General features: G+C 35.8%; 1 protein-coding gene across 9 annotated transcripts in view; it reads left to right on the top strand.

Annotated features, from left to right (window-relative positions):
- LOC127867912 (protein couch potato-like) overlaps positions 1-23,055 on the top strand; it is a 127,315-nt gene that overhangs the window by 15,616 nt on the left and 88,644 nt on the right. Inside the window, exon 1 of one of the 9 annotated variants that reach the window (XM_052409425.1) lies at positions 16,661-16,755. The exons of 7 other annotated variants lie outside the window; for them this stretch is intronic. The gene's annotated coding sequence lies outside the window, so the exon portion shown is untranslated. Of the gene's footprint in view, positions 1-16,660; positions 16,756-23,055 lie in introns of those variants that run through there. One more of the 9 variants, XM_052409427.1, reaches the window with a different exon arrangement.

Here is a 23,055-nt window from a genome sequence, read left to right as displayed (position 1 = left end):
TGTCCCTGATAAGCCAGTGTGGACCGGACAGGCTAATCATTGACGACATCGTGTGCATGTGCTATCCCAGTGTTCTCAGAACGAGGCTAATATAAATAAGACTTGTCATGTTTGATCTGTTTTATCTGTTTTGAGGCAGTAAACTCTAGTCCTCGGGGATATGAAAATTTGGAACATGAATAAATAAATATGTACACGATATGTTTCCTATGCAGATTCCACAGTTTGTATTGAGGTACAAAAATTAGTCGAATTAAAAAAGGTCAACGAAATATAAGTTGTAAAGCAAACCTGTCATGTTCTATCTGTTTTGAGGCAGTAAACTCTAAGTATCAGGGATATGAAACTTTGGAACATTAATAAATAACTATCTACACGATATGTTTCCTATACAGATTCCAGGTTTGTTTTGTGGTATAACAATTAGTCGAATTAAAAAAGGTCAACGGAAAAAGTAATGTTAAATATTCATTTTGTTCCACGACGTACGCTAACATACCACACGAGCGCTCGCACACATCCTGCCCGTTATATCTCGTATTTTTACACGTGCGCTCGTCACTCATAAATGATTTACTCTTTGATAAAAGGGAAAACGATTTCTCTTATATCAAACATTTAAGCATTGAGTATGCTTTTGCGAAACAAAATACTTCAGACGTTTGAGATGTTTTTTAGTTCGAATGGCATGAATAAGTAGAAAGAATGAATAGGCCGTGCTCTGTGAAAACGGGGTTTAATGCATGTGCTTAAAGTGCCGTCCCAGATTAGCATGTGCAGTCCGTACAGGCTAATCAGGGACGACACTTTCCACATTAATGGTATTTTTCGTTTAAAGAAAGTCTCTTGTTCGCAAAAATCCAGTTTAGGCGTAAAGTGTCGTCCCTGATGTGCCTATGCGGACTGCACAGGCTAATCTGGGTCGACACTTTAAGCACATGCAGTAAACCCCCTTTCCAACGAGCACGGCCCAAATATAAGAACCGCACTCTGGGACAACCGTGTGTAATGCATGTGCTCGAAGGCTCTTATAGAATATTGTGTTTAAATGGATTCTCTTCTAAACGAAAATCCAAGTTAGGCGGAAAGTGTCGTTTAGTCGCTGATAAGCCTGTGCGGAGTGCATAGGCCAATCTGGGACGACACTTGACGCACATGCAGTAAATCCGGATTTCCCAGAACGCGGTTCAATTATGGATGCACATACATGTTACCTTTGTCTATAGATATTGAGGGTGGTTGTTTATCTCGGTCATATATCGACATTCCCAGCAAATATAGTATTGTCTTGGTCTATAATGATAATAAAGAAACGCGGATTTAACTGAAAAAATAATTATTATATAACTATACGGTGTTTACTTGTATACACATTCTATTTATTTAAAAAATAATGAGCTTGAGTAACAAAGATCCCACCAGCAGACAAAGCTTGCAACGCAATTAACGCAATTAATCACTTCATGTATATTTGTACTCCAAAAAAAATCGATCGATGCAACTGTCACTGGGTGAATAATATTTTAATTACTGCCACTCAAGATAACACAGATTTTGTCTTTGGTTTGCCAGAATCGGATATATGCTCTTCTTTTTGGCTTAGAAAATCAGTTTCAGAAAAAAGGTCTTCTCTGAAGCCATCACGATTTTACCAAGTTTACCAAACACAATGTGCTCTCGTTGCCTAACATAAGCTATGAAAACAATCGGATTCGCGTAATTTATAAAATACTGAGTACTAGAGATTACTTGGATTGTGTAGATGGTTTGTTTATTCGGAACAATTACAGAAACAGATATGAAAGTTCAGCCTTTAACCCATTTATGCCCAGTGGACTCTCCCATCCTTCTAAATTGGATCAATTTATTTCCAAAATTAGGGATGTCAAGTATATTTATTTCTATATTTAGAATATTTTATAAAGAAATTCCTTTAAGCAAACAGCGCAGACCAGGATGAGACGCCGCATTATGCGGCGTCTCATCTGGGTCTACGCTGTTTGCAATGTCCTTTTTTCAGGACGTTAGACATGAATGGGTTAAACAAAACGCACCTGCACTTTGGTGTTTTTCTTTACCACCTTTAAGTGTGGGGTAGTTATAGCCGATAAGTAAAAAATACATCCGCTCAAGGCATGAGCACGGATGGTCGAGTTGTCTAAGCGGGATACGTTTTACTCCAGGACTCCAGGAGTCAGTGGTTCGAGCCCAGTTGAAGGTTACCTTATTTCCTTTTTTAATTGTATTTCCTTTTTTTACTAGAGATTTTTAGGTACAATGTTTTAATTTATCAATATAAAGCATTTAATGACAAGCTTCAATACATGTCAAAATCTGTGAAAAGGGCCCTTTAACACAAACCAACAGTTAAAACTTAATTCAAGCTAATTTGCGAAAACAAGTTAGATGAATATTTCAATATATTTACGCTAGTTATCAGTCGACATTATCACTGAGTCAACGTTCATAACGTTAAACGTGTGTATTTGTAAACGTCTTGAACTGAAAAATTTACGTAACGTTCAAGTTACGTCTCCATGAAATTATCTTTAATTGTCGCTATAAAAGTTTAAAGGCAGTCATGCTTCTAATTGGTTTGTTGTGATGATTTGTTAAAGATCATTTTTGTTGATTGCTATTCTTTTGGACACGTTAATGATGGATTAATATACATTTATAAAAAAATCAGCTGTGTCTCGAATATAGAAGTGGTAATTTTATGTGTTTTCCCAACCTCTTGCATACAATTAATAAAATGATTTTATAACAGCGTGATAAATGATGAAGGAACAATAACAACTTTTGTTGATAAAACATCATCAGCATCGCTATCATCATCACCGCGGTCGTCGTCGTTCGTCCAAGTCACCATCATCGTCATCAACTCATCATAATCATCCAAATCATCATCATCATCATCATTGTCGTTTTGTCCTTTTTTAAGAACAGCAATATCAGTAGCGCCTTTATGATCATTGACCAAACGACAAGAAATATGACATCATACGCGTGTCTCAACTTCAAGTACGCAGAAAGTTAATTGAATTAAATAAAAACTTCGCGATTTCATTTTCGATTATATGTTAGAAATAATTCATTATTCTAGCGGTCTACCTCAAATATCAATGTCACATTCTACTCCAACGTCGTGTCATCCTAGCAAAGATTTTTACCGGAATAAATATCGTATCATCCGCACTTTAGACCGAAGCGAAATCGACACACTTTCCACGGGTAACCCGTGCACCGTTTCCCGAATCGACTTAAGTTTCGGTTGGCAAATTACACGCGTTCTTTTTCCGAATCGATAGTGATCTGTTTTAACAGGACGCTGATCAGTGATCTGAAATTCCCGGTAAGATGCGACGGAATGTGTGTGCGTGTGCGTCGGATAAATGCGGACACGTGTTTAAAGATACTGGTTTACTGAATAGTTTTAACTCATCATCACCTTCGTCTTCTTTACAAACAACACAATACTCGTCTTCGTTATCATGCTCGGATGAATTAACTATTGCAACATATACCAATCAATAAGGTGTTTTACGCCATCAGTATAGCAGCAACAACTATGGTATGAAAAACATTAACAAATGCGTTCCACATATATTTATCTAACCTTACTAGCTACATATCTGCGTTTCGAATGTTCAGAAAGCTTTTAATAGTTTAAATGTGCCCAGATTTTTCATAGACATAGAAAAAAAATTCCCAACCATGAGTACTTGATATCGTTTAAGCGAGATTATGAATATATGCAATGGAGCAGACACTAAAGATAAGCTGGTAAATACTTGTGAGTTTATGATGAGAAAAAGCTCGTATTTTTGATAACATATCAAATACTTTATCGATGTCATTCGGACATTTTCGTTGATTTCCGGAAATGATCGTGTAGTGAACAGGATTTAACTTTGATCTGTGCCGCAACACATGGCATTTTGAAAAATATATCTGCTTAACTTATGGCCGTTTTTGTTTGCACCCAGAACAATTGTATTAAAAAGGCATTACTGTACCAGCTCGGTAGATTCCTTAAAGAAATCGCTATTTTACATAGGTGTCATAAAGTAGTACTGCAACCCATAGGTGTCATAAAGTAGTACTGCAACATGGTCGTATTCGTTGTGAATGTAGATAAATCGCGTTCTGAGAAAACTGGGCATAATGCATGTGCGTAAAGTGTAGTCCACAGGCGAATCAGGGACGACACTTTCCGCCTCAATTGGATTTTTGTTAAGAAGAGACTTCATTTAAACGAAAAATGTCATAAAAGCTGAAAGTGTCGTCCCTGATTAGTCTGTGCGGACTGCACAGGCTAATCTGGGACGACACTTTACGCACATGCATTATGCCCAGTTTTCTCAGAACGCGACACAAAATTAATTATAATACACGTAGCTACCGCTCCTTTCCGACTAGTATCTGATATGTGATGTCAATGATGATATCTTTTCTCTGTGTAGTGCAAACTTGCTATAAACCACTGCCTCGAGCACAACATCAGTGATTATGCTTCGTTTTTACTCGATTTCTGAGGTCGATTAAACAGTACATCACTTTGATTATAATATTGAATTTGAACATGGGCGACATTGATTTGATTTGAATAAAAAACGTTATTGGTATTGGTATTACATGGTTATAATCAAATGAATATCACATTATTGCATGGTAAACTATATAAAAGATGTATTTGGTTATTATTGAATTGGTTGCACACTCAAATAAACAAATTATAACATTACTTTTGTAAACGTATTTTTGAGGCGATGCCTTTTTTCTGGTGTCCAGTAATTTAAAAATAGTTCATGGTGAGTTCGTTTATTTCCGTCAAATGTCCTTATTGGAACATCTCGAAGATAAATGGACTCTCACAAGATTTTCCTGTTATGTTCGTATATAAACAATGGATGTCCATATCATATTCTTCTATAACCCAAAATCTGTGCATTACCGAGAATGATTTGTGCGTGTGTGCGAAAGCTTTGCCCGAACATGTGCACTCCTTATAATTATAATATACTTTTATACACTAACTGAGGAAAAAACATCACTTTAGATACGTGAAGATTTTAAAACGAATGGTGGTCTCTAAAAATATTCCAAAAGTCGGGTTACTGAAAAAAACAGATTTTCGTTTTATTTGGTCTGAGCGATTGATAAGAGGAGAACCGTGTTGCTCGTCAGATTTATCTGAGCGCATTTGCACAGTTTGTTTTGCTTGTCTGTCTGGCGTGGCTTATCAGGAGGTTTCACCGATTCGGTTCGATGTCCGAAAGAAAACACGTGTTGAAGCTTTTTGTTTCATTTTTACGATGCGTTTTTTTCCAAATGATAAATGTTTTTGAAAATGCCGGATTTTGATGTGGATAAATATATGTGGAGAGATTAATTTTGTAAGTGATAAAAAACATTTACATCGGGTTGTTTTACTACATAGATCTTCAGAAGAGCGAGATGTATACACTATTAGTAAATCATAACTGATACAAAAACTCCAATAGTAAAGTAAATTTAACATATAAACAATGAGAACATAAACACTTTTTCGATTTATGTATAGTTTGAGGCGAAACCTTAATGATGGCATTCGCATATTAACAGTCGTTTGATGTACTCAGTGTACGACGGAGGGCGGGATTTTACCGGGTCGACTACCTTACTACGGTCACGTTATAACTTTCGTACGTGAATTAACAGTTGAGGACGTGATTTATTGCTGGTCAATCACCGCACGCCATGGTAACGTTTTGACATAAAGAGGTTGACGACCGCTCTGGGGAACACGACATCCGAACATCAGGGACGACACTTCTTGTCTTGCGTGTATTTTCGCTAACAAGATACTTCCTTTAAATTAAACAACCTTAACAGCGGAAGGTGTAGTCCCTGATAAGCCTGTGCGGTCCGCACGGGCTAATATTGGACGACACTTTTCGCACATGCATCAAACCTCGTTTTACCAGAGCGAGGCTCTAACATGTATAAAGGGAACATCTTAACACGCATCTGTTTATTCGTAATAAAATCCCATAGAGTAAACAATATTCACGATTAGTCTTTACAATGAGGCATATTCTAATGCAAAAAAATGTGTAAATACAGTCCACTCTCGTTATCTCGACATCGGATATCTCGATATTCTCGATATGTCGAAGTAAGCTCAATGTCCCATTTTTTTCCTTCTTTATCTATATAAATAAACATCGCTTATCTCGATTTTCGTTATGTCGAATAATTCGATATGTCGATATACATTTTTGTCCCGAGTCCCGATTTAACATGTATTTACTGTGGTTTATCTCGAAGTGCGAATAACTTTCCCAGTGTCGGCAAAAGGTGAGAAACTTTTTCTTTGATACTTCACCGTCCCGCTTCGCCCGGCTGCTCCCGATACTGTGCGGTAGAAAATCGATCCGTTAATTACATCAATGATCACACGTGTGTAATGTCGTTAGCAATTAAATCTTGATTAAGGCCTGTCACTTTAAGTGTCACTTGAACATCAATTAACTGCAATTAATACAAAGCCTGCCGAAAGGCCGAAAGACTAATTGTTTTTACAAACAACATTCCAAAATGCATTGAGTAATATTTTTGCGTATATACACCGTCGTTCACTCGACAGTTTAGAAAAATTATAACTGCATGTGTTCATGCAATTCTGTTATACTTAAAACGTCATTTTAAGCATTTAAATAGAAAAATTATTCGTGCCTCGTAAAACGCGTATATATCAGGAAGAGAGTATTATGCCACACGGTGACGGCTTTAGTTAGATAACTTAGCAGGTATTAAGATGTTAAAAACAAGGTAAATTTTCGTCTCATTTTTTCTTTGAAAACGCCTAATCGGATATCTCGATCTCTCGTTATCTCGATATTTTTTGTTGTTCCCGCCGACTTCGAGATAACGAGAGTGGACTGTAGATCATACATCTGGCAACACATCTCTGCCAGTTATACAGTTCATTTACGAATCCGTCTGAATGTATTGGCTCCAACCATCATTATTTGCTTCTATTGTTTACATAAGCTCATAAATTCATAACCGAAGGTATTTTATTGATAGTTCGAGTTGCAATATAGTATGTTAAATGACTTGTCAGTTATGGTCGCCTTATTTACGATTATTTTTGACATATTTTCGTTTCTGTTACTCATTCGGCATTTTACTGTATAACCATTTATTTTATAGTCAACGCGTCATATTAATGAGTGGATATGGTGTTTGAAGAAAACTTAATTAAATATATTGATTTACTTATTTCAAAATGTGTTCATAAACGTTCATAGATCGAATAGATAAAGACCTTATCTGACCTTTGAATCCTACTTGTGTAATTTACGGTACATACATTCATGTACGAAATAGAAAGAAGGGCATAAAAATCAAATTTTGATCGTTAAAGTCGACGAAGACATATGTTACTGGACATTAAACAATCATGCCGTCATGTTCTACTGCCATTTTTAAGAGGCGGTGGTCTGGTTAATATATTTGTGTCGTGATAACAGCAATAAATTATTCAGTTTCTTCAATTACAAACATATGTTCCTACCGAAGTACCTGTTAAATTAACAGGACGAAATTCGCGGGAATAAAGAAGATATTGCGATGTTCGTCTTAGATGTAATTAAATTAGATATTTAACCACTCTATAATGGTAAAATTGCTGTTAATTATCGACATATGGTTGTTGGATAGGACAGAATCAATTGAGTGTAAGAAAATTGCGCTTGATCCAAAGAAATAATTGTCCAATTACTAAAAATGATATTTTGAATAAAACGGTCACACCAAAGGAAAGTTTAACTGCCTTGTCACGACTCCTCCATGTGTTTGCGGTCCTGTATGAATTTTGACAACTTCGACGCCCTTGGTTGTTTTGCCACCTTCTTTTAGTGAAATAACTATTTTCTACTTTAAACACAGTTTGCATTATAAAGAGTCTGAACACCAATGAGTCTGAAATAAAAAAAAACACAATATTTTAATCAGTAATGTGACAGTAAGGATTCTGAAGATAAAATGCTGCTGCTGCTGCTGCTGCTGATGATGATGATGATGATGAGGAGGAGGAGGAGGAGGAGGAGGAGGATGACGGTGATGGTGATGATGGTGACGGCGACGATGATTTAGATGATGATAAGAAGGACGAGAAGACTGAGGACGATACCTTTTACAAAAATATCTCACATGATTTTCCGTAAAATTTCAAGAGAAACAAACCTTATTACACACACGATTTCCTCGCTTTTATGTTCTCCAAAGGGTCTTGATAACCAGAAGATGCGATGATCTTTTATCAGACACCTTTAATTTCAGCCCGTGTTCTGCAAATTAAACGAAATTGCAATGTGGCATGGTTTTAGTTTAGATATCTATTGTGCAATTCGGTCTTCACAAGTATTGACGTTATTCGTTTTTTGTCCGCATTCTGCCACACACATGTATACAGTTTATCCGATTGTTGTTTCGTTGTTGTTTATGTATGTTAGGCTTTGTTTTAAGTCCTCGTGATAAATTTGTGATGGAAGTGTATACGAAATAACAAATTAAAATCAGCTATCATCAAATCAAATTGATGGATTTCAAGTGAAGAATTTATTGCCATGCATAAATATGCATACTTGTTCGGAAATATAACCTTAAAGGGGCATTTTCACAGATGTTGGTATGTTTTGAAGTTTTTTATGAAATGCTTTAAATTGATAAATGCAATCATCGGAACAAAGAGTCCCAGCAGAAAACACACATTAAATTAACAAAAAGAAAGAAAAACAGTAAACCAAACATGGGCTCGAACCACTGACCATTGGAGTAAACGTCTAGCGCTTAAACCACTAAGTCATTAAAGTCAACGTCACACTGCTTGTATTTTAATCGTAATATAAGGTAGTCGAGTGGTAACACACTGGTCTACCATTTCAGAGGTCTCCGGTTCAATTCCGGGCCGGGGCACTGGAAATTTCAAAAATGCTTCAAGTATTTCCCAACCAACTAGAGATGTACTGGTATGAAACCCATGTAATTCTCGCGTGTATCGGTGCTATACACGGAGAACGTAAAAGAACCATGGTATCTATTCGCATCGCACCCGGATTCCTTGTATCTCACTACTGTCTCTTCTTCGTGCTGTCTCTTCAGCAAAAACCAAAGGACCCCATTGGAAATAAGTGTTTGCACTTTCATGGGTTATTCTTGACTGCAAGGTCAAAATAAATATAATATATAATATAAGCAATCCTCGTAATGTCACAAAATATAACGATACCAAAAGAAACTTTCCAAATTATACAACCGTTTTGCGTTTCGCTTTGTATTTTTTTCAAATTTTAAATCGTTAGAAGATGATTGTAATGGATACTTAAGAGTATTTTAGATAATCAGTACTATTATTTCCTAGCGAAAAACATTACTTCAACGAACATTTGCAAATCTGAATTATTTGTATTCAATTTTGTCAATTTATCAAAACGTAAAAATGTCCCTTTAAAGTTTGCCTAAACATTATTTTAAAATCGAACGTTTAATGTCCAACTTTCCTGTTTCGCCACTGTGTATCGATCATCAAATAACATGATGTTACTTCAACGAAACGGAGTCTGCCTTTTCGTCCCATCCGCGATAATTCACGCCCTATCTTTAGTGTCCGTATTTAAGGATCATGTTGGAAAGTGGCAAAACTGTTTGCATACATCTGACAAAAACTATTCCCTTGCCGAATTATAGGCATTTCATAGAGAAATATTGAGCCAAATATCTTCTCTTACCAGTTGAGTCTCTTTGTTTAACCTTATTGCTCATTCATGGCATCAGACGACATTTTCGCGCTCGTTATTTTCCCTCGGGAATTTCCGGAGAATAGTTCGGGTTGATCTTTCACGATGTCAGAGCGCTTCAAAAGAGCCTTAATTGATATAAATTCTAATAATTGTAACGTGCGTTGTCTTTTATTGACATTTATATCAATTATCGAGAAAGTTTTTTATTGCACACTGTTGGTCGGAAAGCCAGTTTCTCAGGAATGCTTGAGGGATTGCATTTGACTTTTTGCATCTACACATGCAGGATATAGGTATGTTTAGTTTTTTTTGGAAAATAGGTTTGGTAAATGTTATAAAAGATGTTAACATTACTGTTTACACTTTGGTACGCACACTGTTTTGACTCGTTTGGCTAGAGGGATATCAAAAAAATATATACTTATAGTTCGGTAATTGACCAGATATTTTTTGGTTGCAAAGTTCAAATGTTTTAATACCCCGTAATCCCGCATGATCCCGTCAAAGTATTGTCTACGGATCAAATGTTTAGCTGCTTCGTAATCTTGCATAAATCTGAAAATCGGCTTTGTCTAGCTTGCCTATTGATTACATGTCTCTGCTGCGACTATACGAATCGACTGCCTTAAGAAAAGGGACATTTATGGCCTTTGGTGTGACGTTATCAAATTTAACCACCCGCGAATACATTAAGGTTACACTATAGTTATTAGTGACTTATGCTAAGCCCGTATTCTGTCAATGTTATACAACCAACTGGAAGTCGTCTTTTTATCATCAATAGAACAGAATGGGTTAGTTATGTGAAATATACACATGTAGTACACTTTTATACGTCCTCTTGTTTTGTATTTGCCCATTTTTTTTGCAAGACTCTGAACAGAGAGCAGGGACTTCAAAGCAGGACAACCATTCAACATCCCACTTCCTCCACGATCGAAGTGGACGAACACCATAGTATATACGTCATCTAAAATGTTATAATACTGAATGGGAAGTAACTAATGCAGCGATTTATTCTCACTGCTGTAGGTAAATGAGTTGGTCAAGTACCCACAATCGTGGGAATAATATATGTAACGTCAGATTATTTAATGTACTAACAGTATTATCAGTGAAGCTGTACTTTAAACTGAAACCGTCCGCGTGGTATCTTTTGAGCAGGGGCAAAGTCTAGCGGATAGTTAACCCTTTGCATGCTGGGAAATTTGTCGTCTGCTAAAATGTCGTCTGCTGAATTTGTAAAATAAGCATTTTCTTCATTTTTTTTTCAAAGAATACTATCAGAATAGCAAACAGTTTGGATCCAGATGAGACGCCACGTTCTGTGGCGTCTTATCTGGATCCAAACTGTTTGCAAAGGCCTTTAAAATTCGGTTCCTTCACTGAAAGGGTTAACGACCTCGACCACGACGTCTTTGTTTGTTTCGCCTCTGCCGTTCTTCGAATCAGTTCAACACAAATATTGATCTATAAAATCTAACAGGAAAAATGAATTAACTATGAGAAATGCTTAAATATAAGAGCTTCAGACTTTACTATTATTTAAACCTCCATGCGGTCACAGAAAAATGGGAAAAAATGGGAAATGCGAATAATGAAAGGCCTTTTGTCACACCTGCGTCCAGAAAATACTTTTTGTCTTCACAATTTTAAACAGAAACGTGAAAACGTGGCGCTCAAAAAACGTTGGGTATGCGTTATTGAAAATTATTTCGTCCGCTGTTTTGTCCGATTTATGATTTTGTTACGTAAGACAAGAGGATTCAGCGTTTTTGTCATCGTCATGATTGAGAGGTCTAATTAAGTAATTAAGCTGCGACTACGAATACAATGTCGAGACGCCTTTGAAATAAATATCCGATGATGCATCACTATAGATCCATTTGCATAGCTGTGGTATATATATGTAAATAATTATATATATGTTTCAAACTCATTCATTTCAGTCGTTGTCTTGTTTTTGCAAGTAATAAAATGTGATCGACGTCATTGCTTCGCTGACAGATTAAAGACTTAATTTGTCGTTAATAAAATGTACATATATGAATTAATCGCTTTTTGATAGTCGTACTATAATTTCCATCGTCATCTTAATCATACATGCGTTAGTGACATTTCGGCCATCGTCATCGTCGAAATCATCATCATCATCATTTGAATAATCATCTTCAGCAGAAGGATCTGCATATCATTGCCACTGTAATTCCGCCTTTTAATTAAAACATTTTTAATTTGATCGTAAAGTGCCCCGTCGTTATTGTCATCATCAACATTCATTTATTTGTTCATCTATCCATCGCTCGCTTTCATTCTATCGTAAGATTCGCGCATGTATTGCTTATTCATTCGTTTTTGTTCGTTCTGCACCAATTTATTGTTTAAAAATCTAAGATGATCGTGTAAACTTGATAGAATAAATCTGGACCGTGTTCTGTGAAAAGGGGGTTGCATGCATGTGCGTAAAGTGTCGTCCTAGATTGCTTGTGCAGTCAGCACAGGCTAATCAGGGACGGCACTTTTCGCTTAAACTAAATTTTCGTCAAGAACGGTCTTCATTAAAGGGATCTTTTCACGCTTTGGTAAATTGACAAAATTGAAAAAAGTTGTTTCAGATTCGCAAATTTTCGTTTTAGTTATGATATTTGTGAGGAAACAGTAATACTGAACATTTACCATGGTCTAATATAGCCATTATATGCATCTTTTGACGATTTTAAAACCTAAAAATTATAAAGCGTTGCAACGCGAAACGATTTAATAATTTGGAGAGTTCTGTTTTTGTCGTTAAATTTTGTGAAACTACGAAGATTGCTTATATAAGGTATAAAATACGTCGAGTATGTGTACTAGGCGGAATAGCTCAGTAGGCTAAAGCGTTTTTACTTCAGGACTCTGGCAGGACTCCAGGGGTCACTGGTTCGAAACCTGCTCCGGGCAATGTTCTTTTCCTTTTTTTAATTTTATTCTTGATTTTTTACTGGAGCTTTTACGATCCAATGTTTACATTTATCAATATAAAGCATTTAATGAATAAGTTAAAAAATGCCAAAATCTGTGAAAAGGCCCCTTTAAACGACAAATACAATAAATGCGGAAAGTGGCGGACTGCACAGGCTAATCTGGGACGACACTTTACGCACATGCATTAAACCCCTTTTTCACAGAGCGCGTCTCCTATCTTTTATCATTTCCAGTTTAGAGTTTTCGTTTCACTAAAATTTTCCCAGTAATGTTGGCTTTGCTCAAATCGACGAGATAGCAGATGACATTGGATGGTATCTGGTTAATTCTGGTTGCAAATGAAGCGCAACCGATCGCGCGATAAGTTGATCAACTAAACGTGGATGTCGGTATCTGGTGTAAGGAACACTTGATTCTAATTATTGTCTTGTTTCAAGTGGTCTTACAGGAATTTTCGAAATAAGACGAAATTGAGTACCAGACGTAGGGATTCTTTGAACATATTTTTTCTCCTAATAAAATATACCTTATCCGGGAATGAGCACGGTAATTCCTGATTATTTTTAAGTGACTTCGACAATATTGCATCATTATGATTTAAAAAAAGTGAATTCGACAATATTACGTCATGCTGAAAAAGTCTGAATTAAATGTAGTATTGTGATAATCGCGTTAAAATCTCAATTGAACTAATGTCATTGGTTGAAAATGAAATCGACGCCAAACATATTCACGTTATTAAATCGATTGATTTTCTTCATTTATCGCTATTTCATCTTGTTGTCCTCTGTTACTTTGGCAGTTGAACTGCTTAGCGCGATAAGAAAACGAGGTGACATCGATGACGTCAGGGCTTTCTGAGACAATATTGAGTCCGTTTCCTGAGAAGAACCAGTACTTGCTTTGTATGCAAATGTTCTGAGAATGCTCCCCGAATCATTTGTGTTTTAACTATTATTACTTTTAAAAATTATGCATTATTCAAGCGCTACCAATGCGTTTCGAAAAAAACTTTACATATATATAGTTATATTCTACAAAAATCCATGTTCAAAACAGCTGAAGTGTTAAATTCGCCCTAATCGATTACGAAATAAAGGCATCTGAACGCCTCCCCCGTCTACTGTTGTAGTTTATATCTTTCAATATTTATTTAAGCAAAAATAAAAACATTTCAAGTAGGAAGGCAAACATAACTTTCAAGCTTTGTACACACAAACAGGACAGGTTGATTTACGCGACATTAGTAGACATGACGAGTAATAAATGGATTTTAACTGTTTTTCGAAACCCTTGTAGTTGACAGATCTGCAGCAGTGATGTTTACTCGGATTTGTCTGCGTTATATCTACTGACAAAGTCAAAAAATAAAAAAGAGAGAGAAAAACTACGATTGAATAGTAATGGGCATGCTGACGACTGAACTGTGCTACTAATTCTGAACAAAAATTATTGTCTTCAGGTGTCGGCTACGACTGACTCGATTTAATGGAATAATTCTGGTCGTTATTGTATGGTTATTTAGAGCTTCTTGGAAAATTAGATTTAATGCATGTGCGTAAAGTGAAGTCCCAGATTAGATTGTGCAGTCCGAACAGGCTAATCAGGGACGACACTTTCTGCGTTTATGGACGCGTTTGTCTAAAGAAGTCCCGTCTTTCGGATAAAACAGTTTAGGCGAATAGTGTCGTCGCCGATTAGCCTGTGCGGACTGCATTGTCTTGGAAACATCAATCACCCTATTTGATTTGTATACGATTGAAATTGCATTCAGTTTGAGTTGAAACCTAATTGTCGCTTTTTAGAATAATACGTACTACGAACGGAATTTATTTGGAATTAGATACTGTACATTAATTTAGAGTGTCTTTGAGCCTTCTGTATACATTATATTGGAATAATATTACACAATTAAACTGATCTCAACTCAGAAACGCGTAGATTTTAATCGATTCACTTGCGTTCCTATGCAAACAAGCATGCCATCTGTATTCTTAGACCAGACGAGAGAACCGAGAAAACGATATCCGCTAACGCTGGGCAAATATTGTATTTCCTGAACATAGACATGTTTAACATCGGGGAATAAAGCACCTTAATAGCCCCATTGGGAAATTGTTTGTTCATTATTGGGGTGTAATAGTCTTTCGCATCGTCAGGGAAAAGCAGATACCGATCGTGATGTTCGAGAATCGTGCTTTTATTAACCCATCTTCGGATCGCCTCGGTGATAAATTATTTTTAAATTAACTCGGATGTATGAAGTTGTCCGTATTAAAACATAATTATTAAGAAAGTCAAACACACGCATATTGTCTTGTCCGTAAGTCAAATAATCGGCACGTGTTAATCACTTATAAACATGCAAAAAAAAAATTGTTGAACGTGTGTGGTCTCACAAGCGTATGAAAAAAATTAAAATGAAAAAAGGCCATAGTTTCGAAATGTTGAGGTCGATCAGGTGGTAAGCACAGTAATAAATAAACCGCAAAATAATACTAGATGGCATTAATATATATATAATATCCGGTACAAATAAATTGATTATTAATGGCAATTCATTGTTGATCATGGGCGCGATCAGTCGAACTCTAAAAAATCTTATCTTGCAACGGCTCTACACACAAAACACATTAGAAAACAAAGTACACGAGACTTAGATCTACATTTTCCCATAGAACGCTGATTTTTATTAAAGACAAAAATCGGCACACGCATCCGTGCACCAAAATAAAATACAGAATTATCAAAACCTGGATAAGACATGGTTGCGTGTCGCATCAGGCTTTTCAAAAAAATCTGTTCCCATAAAAATATTACACCCGGTTGATTGGCTTCGGTTGGCCTTTTCGATTTGGTGTCAGAGTCTATAGAAATCGAATTAAGTATATGGTTTTAAAGCATACTCGATTTTACTCTAAATGTTTTGTTTGTACATGAATTCGTGTTTTATTTCAGTTGTAAAGGCAATATATAAAAATATCCAAATTCATGGTGCAATCCAAATGCTTTTATGATGATGAAAATGTGAATTGAATCGATTTCGATATTAAGCAAAATATTGAAAAGAAATGGGGTGACTACTATGGACGTCTTTGAGTTGAAGATTAAAATGGAAGTGAATAGACCGAGGCTCTTGTATATTGATTTCATTCTTAATGATATTTTAGATTTTTGATTTGTATGGTCACGCATTTGCTTATAAATTAGAAATGATGTTGAATTATAATGCCCTGTTTCGGCACATTACTATTGATTCAGTTCGTTTGTATTATGTGCACGGCCCATTAATGATTTCTCTTTCAAATAAGTGCCGAGAATATTTTCATTTTTGATCAATGCGATATTTTTTTCGCTTCATAAGGGTATATATGCATAGATTTACGTATCTGCATTTATTATGTGCGAATCGTATATATCAGTGTATTTATAATTAAAAAAAGACTATATACGTCTTGGTCCGTCTAAGCGATGTCAAAGATGGGTTTATACAATTTCGGATGTTGTGATGTGATCAAATGAAGATGTCGAGTTTGCACTGAATACATAAAACACCATATCATTTATTTAGTATGCGACATGAAATCCATTCGTATAATTTCAATTTGAATATTGTGACGTTTTAAGCGTATTTCGGGCGTCAAGGGGGGTCACTACGCCACAATTGTGCACATAAGTTTAATAACATCCCTTTTTATAAGAGCCTAGAATGAGTTACTTCCCTTTTAAATAATATTGCCACTCTCTTTGGGTAATTATCTAATTTAACTTATGGTTCTTGTGCAGGCTGCAATTTATTAGCAGTAAATAAAATATGGTAGGAAGCGTTTGAAATGTTAGTTTATGCTCATAGTAGTATACATATTGATGTTTTTTTTTATGTTTTCTATTTTCAGGTAAGAATTATTCCTGTTATTTGTATAAAAAAAGATGAAAAAAAAACAGACAAGCCGACTATTTGCCGATTCGAACGCAGTGCTAGAAACCAGCGGCTTTTTAGGTAAAAACTGTTTTGAGAAATGTGTATAGATTAACACTACTGGGCATACATTTTTGCGTACTTCCCCAAATATTTTCAAAGTCCCTTGACATATTGCTTTTATATTTTGCATACTTGTTTACCATCATGACCCCAACCTATAAACAAGAGCAGACAACTGTATCAAGCATTTTGACAGAATTATTGACCCTTTTATACTTAGAATGTGCATATTATTGATAAATCTATGTTAAAGTTTGCGTACTACCCCAAATATTTCCTATGTCCCTTGACATATTGCTTTCATATTTTGCATACTTGTTTACCAACATGACCCCAACCTATAAACAAGAGCAAATAGCTGTATCAAGCATTTTGACAGAATTATGGCCCCTTTTATACTTAGATTATTGAACATTTTGCTTAAATGCCATAACTTCTTTATTTATGATCAGATTTTATAAATACTTTGACAAAACAACACTTACCTGAATACCACAATGGATTCCACCCAAACAATACCCCACGCCCCAACCCAGAATCCCTGCCCCCCCCCCCCTCCAAAAAAAAAATAAAAAAATTTCCTTTTTTATTTTTGAAAGATCATCTAATAAATGACCACACCCCACATTATACCCACAGGCAGCAGTATCATAAATTTGCCCCCCCCCCTCCCCGAGCTTATTTTATGATACTGCTGCCTGTGATTATACCCCCCCCTCTCAACCCCCCTACCCCCCCCCCCCCCCCCCTCAAAAAAAATAATTTTGTGTCCTTTTTTTATTTTTTGAAAGATCGTCTAATAAATGACCACACCCCACATTATACCCCCCTCTCAATAGAGCTGCAACGATTTGATCCGACGCATCGAAAATCGGTTTGAAATGCGTCGATTCGATTACGATACCAAACCTACCGTTTCGATTCGATTCTTTAACATATATACATATATATACATAGATACGTAAAGCTCGCTATATTCTGACTATTTGATACGGAAAGGTGTAGGTTTTATCTTTACCTGTAATTACAACGCGTGCGATTGGCTGCTTATTACTTTAGTCATCCAATCAATAAGCGCGTTATGGTCTACTTTCGGAAAAAGCGTCAAAATGGCTGAACAAGTCGTGGCCGACAAATTGAAATTATCAGATGCGCCTAAGAAGCTAAAATCAAAAGTGTGGCAGTATTTTGGGTTTAGGGATGGTAGCCCTCCCGATAAAGCAAAGTGTAAACTGTGCTTCACGAATGCAAACATAACATTGATTTAGCAAGACTTAGATTTAGCACAAGTGCAACTACTCAAGTCGCCAGCCAGAAAAGTAGTTCTGTTGGGAATTTGTTAAGTTTATTAGAGAATGTGCTTTGTCCTACAGGTAACAGGTGATGCTGTCACGGCACAATGGTAGACATGCTTGAAGCGGTTTTGGATATAAGTATAATAGTGATAGTACTATCACTCCACTGATTCCAGATGTTTTTATGATTATTTATTTAATTTTATATTATTGTGTATTCAACACAATCTTCTAGTAAGAAGTTTTTTATATTAAAATTGAGTCCTAATTTGCTATTCTTTTTATGTGTTTTATTGAAATATTGACATAGTTTGAAAGACAATTGGCAGTTTCTTGCAAAATATTTCTTACAAATGTTAATTTAACACACTTTCAACAGTTTTTAAAACACTGTTGAACCAACCAAACTATATAAAACAAACACACAATTTGACAAATGCACAAGATATCTAGGTATTCGACACTTTTGAACAGAAATGTTTATTTTGAGGCAGAAGAGTGAATATATGATAAAACTAGGTTTGAAGATGAATCGAATTGAAAAAATCGGTATCGGAGTGTCTGAAATCGAAATCGAATCGAGCTGTTGGTGAATCGTTGCAGCCCTACCTCTCAACCCCCCCTACCCCCCCACCCAAAAAAAAATTATTTTTTTTTTTTCCTTTTTTTATTTTTGAAAGATCGTCTAATAAATTATTGAATATGAACAATTTCCCCATCATGGCTTACGTTATACTGTCAAGCACTCGAATAGTCGAGCGGGCTGTCCTCTGACAGCTCTTGTTAGCTTAATCTGTCCATCTTAAAGTTTTTATGCCCCCGGTAGGGTGGCATATAGCAGTTGAACTGTCAGTCTCTCTGTCGGTCTGTGCGTCCGTCCGTAAACTTTAACATTGGCCATAACTTTTGCAATATTGAAGATAGCAACTTGATATCAGGCATGCATGTGTATCTCATTGATTGCACATTCTGAGTGGTGAAAGGTCAAGGTCATCCTTAAAGGTCAAAGGTAAAAAAAAATAATTCAAGAGAAGTAACAAGCTTTAAAGGAAGATAATTTTTCATTTGGCAGGTACAGATCATTTTTACAAGGGAAGTAATATTTTTTAAAGGGATATAATAAACAACATTTTTCATCATTTTGACAAAAACAAAATCTGATATAATATAATACATATTATATTAGAATTTATTTATTTGTCAAAATGATAAAAAATGTTGTTTTATGACATATTGATAGTGTTCAAATGACTTTGCCACGCGCCCAACACCTGTGCTTTAGACAATCATTTTACAATTTAGCTACAGAAAATTCAAAAATCGATCAAGGTCATTTCACTAAAAAAACTTAATTAAAATATAATTTTTCAAAACGGATCAGTAACGTAGCTTGAGGATGAAACACACCATTGCACTAGAAAAAAGTGTAACAAATTTTGATGTTCAATGTTAAAAGATATATTTTCAAAAACCAGTACCCAACAAGGATTCATATATCCTAATTTGAAGTCACTTTGAAGAAATCAAAGTAAGTTTTGAGACAGGCGATTATAACGATCATATGATGAAACTGAAAACACATGAGTAATGTAGTGATTCCTGAGAGTGAGAGTAATGTAGTGATTACTGAGAGTGAGACAAGATCAACATTCTGGAGTACCCCGGTTATTCATATTTGGTTACACTTAAATATTGAGTGAAGTGTAATCCAGTTGTTTGAAAATTAATTTAGATGCATTTTCATCAATCAATACAAGGTACAACCATTGTTAATTATTACTATTTTTAGGGAATAGTTTACAAGATAGACAACATATGGTAAATATGTTTATGACAAAGGTTTCAAACTTTGGAAAATAAATGGCTTGCATTTCTCCCTAGAGAACTGTAATGCAATGTAACCCTTAAGTTTCAAACCAAATGACAACACAGAGACAAATTTTATAATGTTAACCCATTTTTGTCTAGCGTCTAGCAAAAAGGCCTTGGCAAACAGCGTAGACCCAGATGAGACGCCGCATGATGCGGCGTCTCATCAGGGTCTGCACTGTTTGCTTAAAGGAATTTCTGTAAGAAATATTCTAAATAAAGAAATAAATATACTAGACATCCCTAAGTTTGGAAATAAATTGATCCAATTTATAAGGATGGGAGAGTCCACTAGACATAAATGGGTTTAACATTAGCAATACAATCTATTGAATGTGGTCAGACAGACTCAGCAGCCATTTCACAATTCATATTTTGGGAGAAAAGCTGTACATGACGCTGCATAATAAGTAACATGATGTAGTATTAAAGGGACCTTTTCATGATTTGGTAAATTGACAAAATTGAAATTTTTTATGCTCCCCCAAAATTTATTTTGGAGGGAGCATTTAGTTGCCGCTTTGTCTGTCCTTCCGTCCGTCCGTCCGTGCACAATTTTTGTCCTGGCTATTTCTCAGCAACTAATGACCGGAATTCAATGAAACTTTATGGGAAGCTTCACTACCAAGAGGAGATGTGCATATTATCAGCGGGTTCTGGTCGGATGATTTTTCAGAGTTATGGCCCTTTGAAATTTTCCATTAACTGTACATACAGTGCAGTTCTTGTCTGGGCTATTTCTCAGCAACTAATGACCGGAATTCAATGAAACTTTATGGGAAGCTTTACTACCAAGAGGAGATGTGCATATTATCAGTGGGTTCTGGTCGGATGATTTTTCACAGAGTTATGGCCCTTTGAAATTTTCCATTAACTGTACATACAGTGCAATTCTTGTCCGGGCTGTTTCTCAGCAACTAATGACCGGAATTCAATGAAACTTTATGGGAAGCTTCACTACCAAGAGGAAATGTGCATATTATCAGAGGGTTCTGGTCGGATCATTTTTCACAGAGTATTGGCCTTTGAAATTTTCCATTAACTGTACATATAGTGCAATTCTTGCCCGGGCTATTTCTCAGCAACTAATCACCAAAATTCATTGAAACTTTATAGGAAGCTTCCCCAAACCAAAATGAATGCTTGCGGCAAGCTCGCGGCAAGCTTGCGACAAGCTCGCCGCAAGCTTGCGAAGCTAAATTTTACTTTGTACAAGCTTGCGGCAAGCTTGCGCAAGCTTGCAAGTATTTTAATACAAAATTCTGCAAGCTTTTGCAAGCTTGTGCAAGCTTGCGCAAGCTTTTTTGGATGCAAGCTTGCGCAAGCTTTTTAGTAACTGTTGGACTTTGAAAATTTCAAAGTAGTGCATGTCAGCTGAAAATAAGTAAAAATTTCAAAGTACAAAAAAATATAAAAAGTTAACAAAAATCATTACTGCAAAGAAGGTGATTTTTTCCCCAGCATATTGGGATTCAAATTTAATGGCATAAAACACAGAATCTTAATAATCAGGTAAACATTTTTTTCGGCCTAGCTGTTTATCATGACATAAATTTTGACCTTTCACGACCTTCTCAGAAGCCAATCAAATTTAAAATAAATGTCCCGCCAGTATGTCTGAATGAATAACATCAAACAATCTCTTGGCTAATTCGAGAAAATGCCCCCTGAAACATTGACCTTCGAAATGAATAGGCATTCTGTGATATGATTTCCAAATGATCTCTTTGCAAAGGCTTAATTGGCCAGTGTTTCTCTGCTGTGTAAATCAATAAATGGGTCAACATCGTCTGGTGAAGTTGAAAATAGGACTTGCATTCAAGGCTATGTTTCCATATTTAACAAGCAAATTCGTTGAATTGATATCCCCCGCCAATATGCTTCTGGACACAAAAGTGTTATATTTGACACTCAGCTAAAAAAGCATTTGTGTTACGATACAAAGGGCCATAACTCCGTAAATAACAGATGGTGTACAATGCCATTTGGCATGCATCATCCTCATATCCATATATATACTCATACCAAGTTTCAATAAAATGCACCAAAGCACTTCCATGACATGGCTCCGGACACAAAAGTGCCGGACGAACGGAAAGACAAAAAGACGGACTGACAACGCCAAAACAATATTCCTCTGCCATTGGCGGGGGATAATAATAACCACCATATTGTATGCGACACAAATAAAGATATATGTAAAAACAAGTGATGTGTTTGTGAAACACTATGTCCCCTTTTGAGGCTTTTGACCTATATATTTGACCTTTGACCTGGAAGGATGACCTTGACCGTTTTCCACTCAAAATTGCAGCTCCATGAGATACACATGCATGCCAAATATCAAGTTGCTATCTTCAATATTGCAATAGTTATGGCCAAATGTTAAAGTTTGTGCAAATCAACAAACCAACAGACAGGGCAAAAACAATACATGTATGTCCCCCAGTATAGACTGGGGGACATAAACATTGTTATTGCTGATATTTCAATTCACCTTGAATTTATCTTATTTTTTGCTAATTTTGTTCTTCTGTAATTATTATTTCTTTAAAATTTTATAAATAACAAGATTTGGTGCTTTTCATCCTTTTGAATGTTTCACACAATACTATTTTAATTATATTTTTATGTTATCAAAATGAATCAAGTTTCTATGCATGATAAACTATAATAGAAATGTATAGTAGTTTAAATTTCTAAAACACATTTTTCCAGTCTCAAACTCCATGAAATGATACATAAATGACAATGTTTAATCAGATAAACACTGACCCCCAGCTGACCTGGACCTGGTTTTCTGCAGCCCCAATATTCCCTGACAATGCTGAGCCCTCATACAAGAACCGGATTATAAAACCATCTGGTTAACAGGCTTTGGATTGGTTACTAGTAATTCACAGGAAGTTGTTTATATGTATTTGAATCAAGAGTGTTTAAACAACTGACTGACCTAAATTGAAGGTATAATTCCAAGCAATATTGTAGTGTAGAAAATGCCATGCAATTCTGATAGCAAGGGAGTATTGTGTGAAAAAACATTGTGTAATTAATACAGTGTGGAAATGAACAATACGTTTGTTTCAAAAGAGGTTCAAAGTGGCTGGTTACTGTGTTTTGGAATTCTTCACCAAATTCCTGTGTTGCTGGAATA

Source organism: Dreissena polymorpha, chromosome 2, assembly GCF_020536995.1.
Source record: "Dreissena polymorpha isolate Duluth1 chromosome 2, UMN_Dpol_1.0, whole genome shotgun sequence".
Lineage (NCBI taxonomy): Eukaryota > Metazoa > Mollusca > Bivalvia > Myida > Dreissenidae > Dreissena > Dreissena polymorpha.
This window is presented reverse-complemented; position numbering and strand designations above follow the sequence as displayed.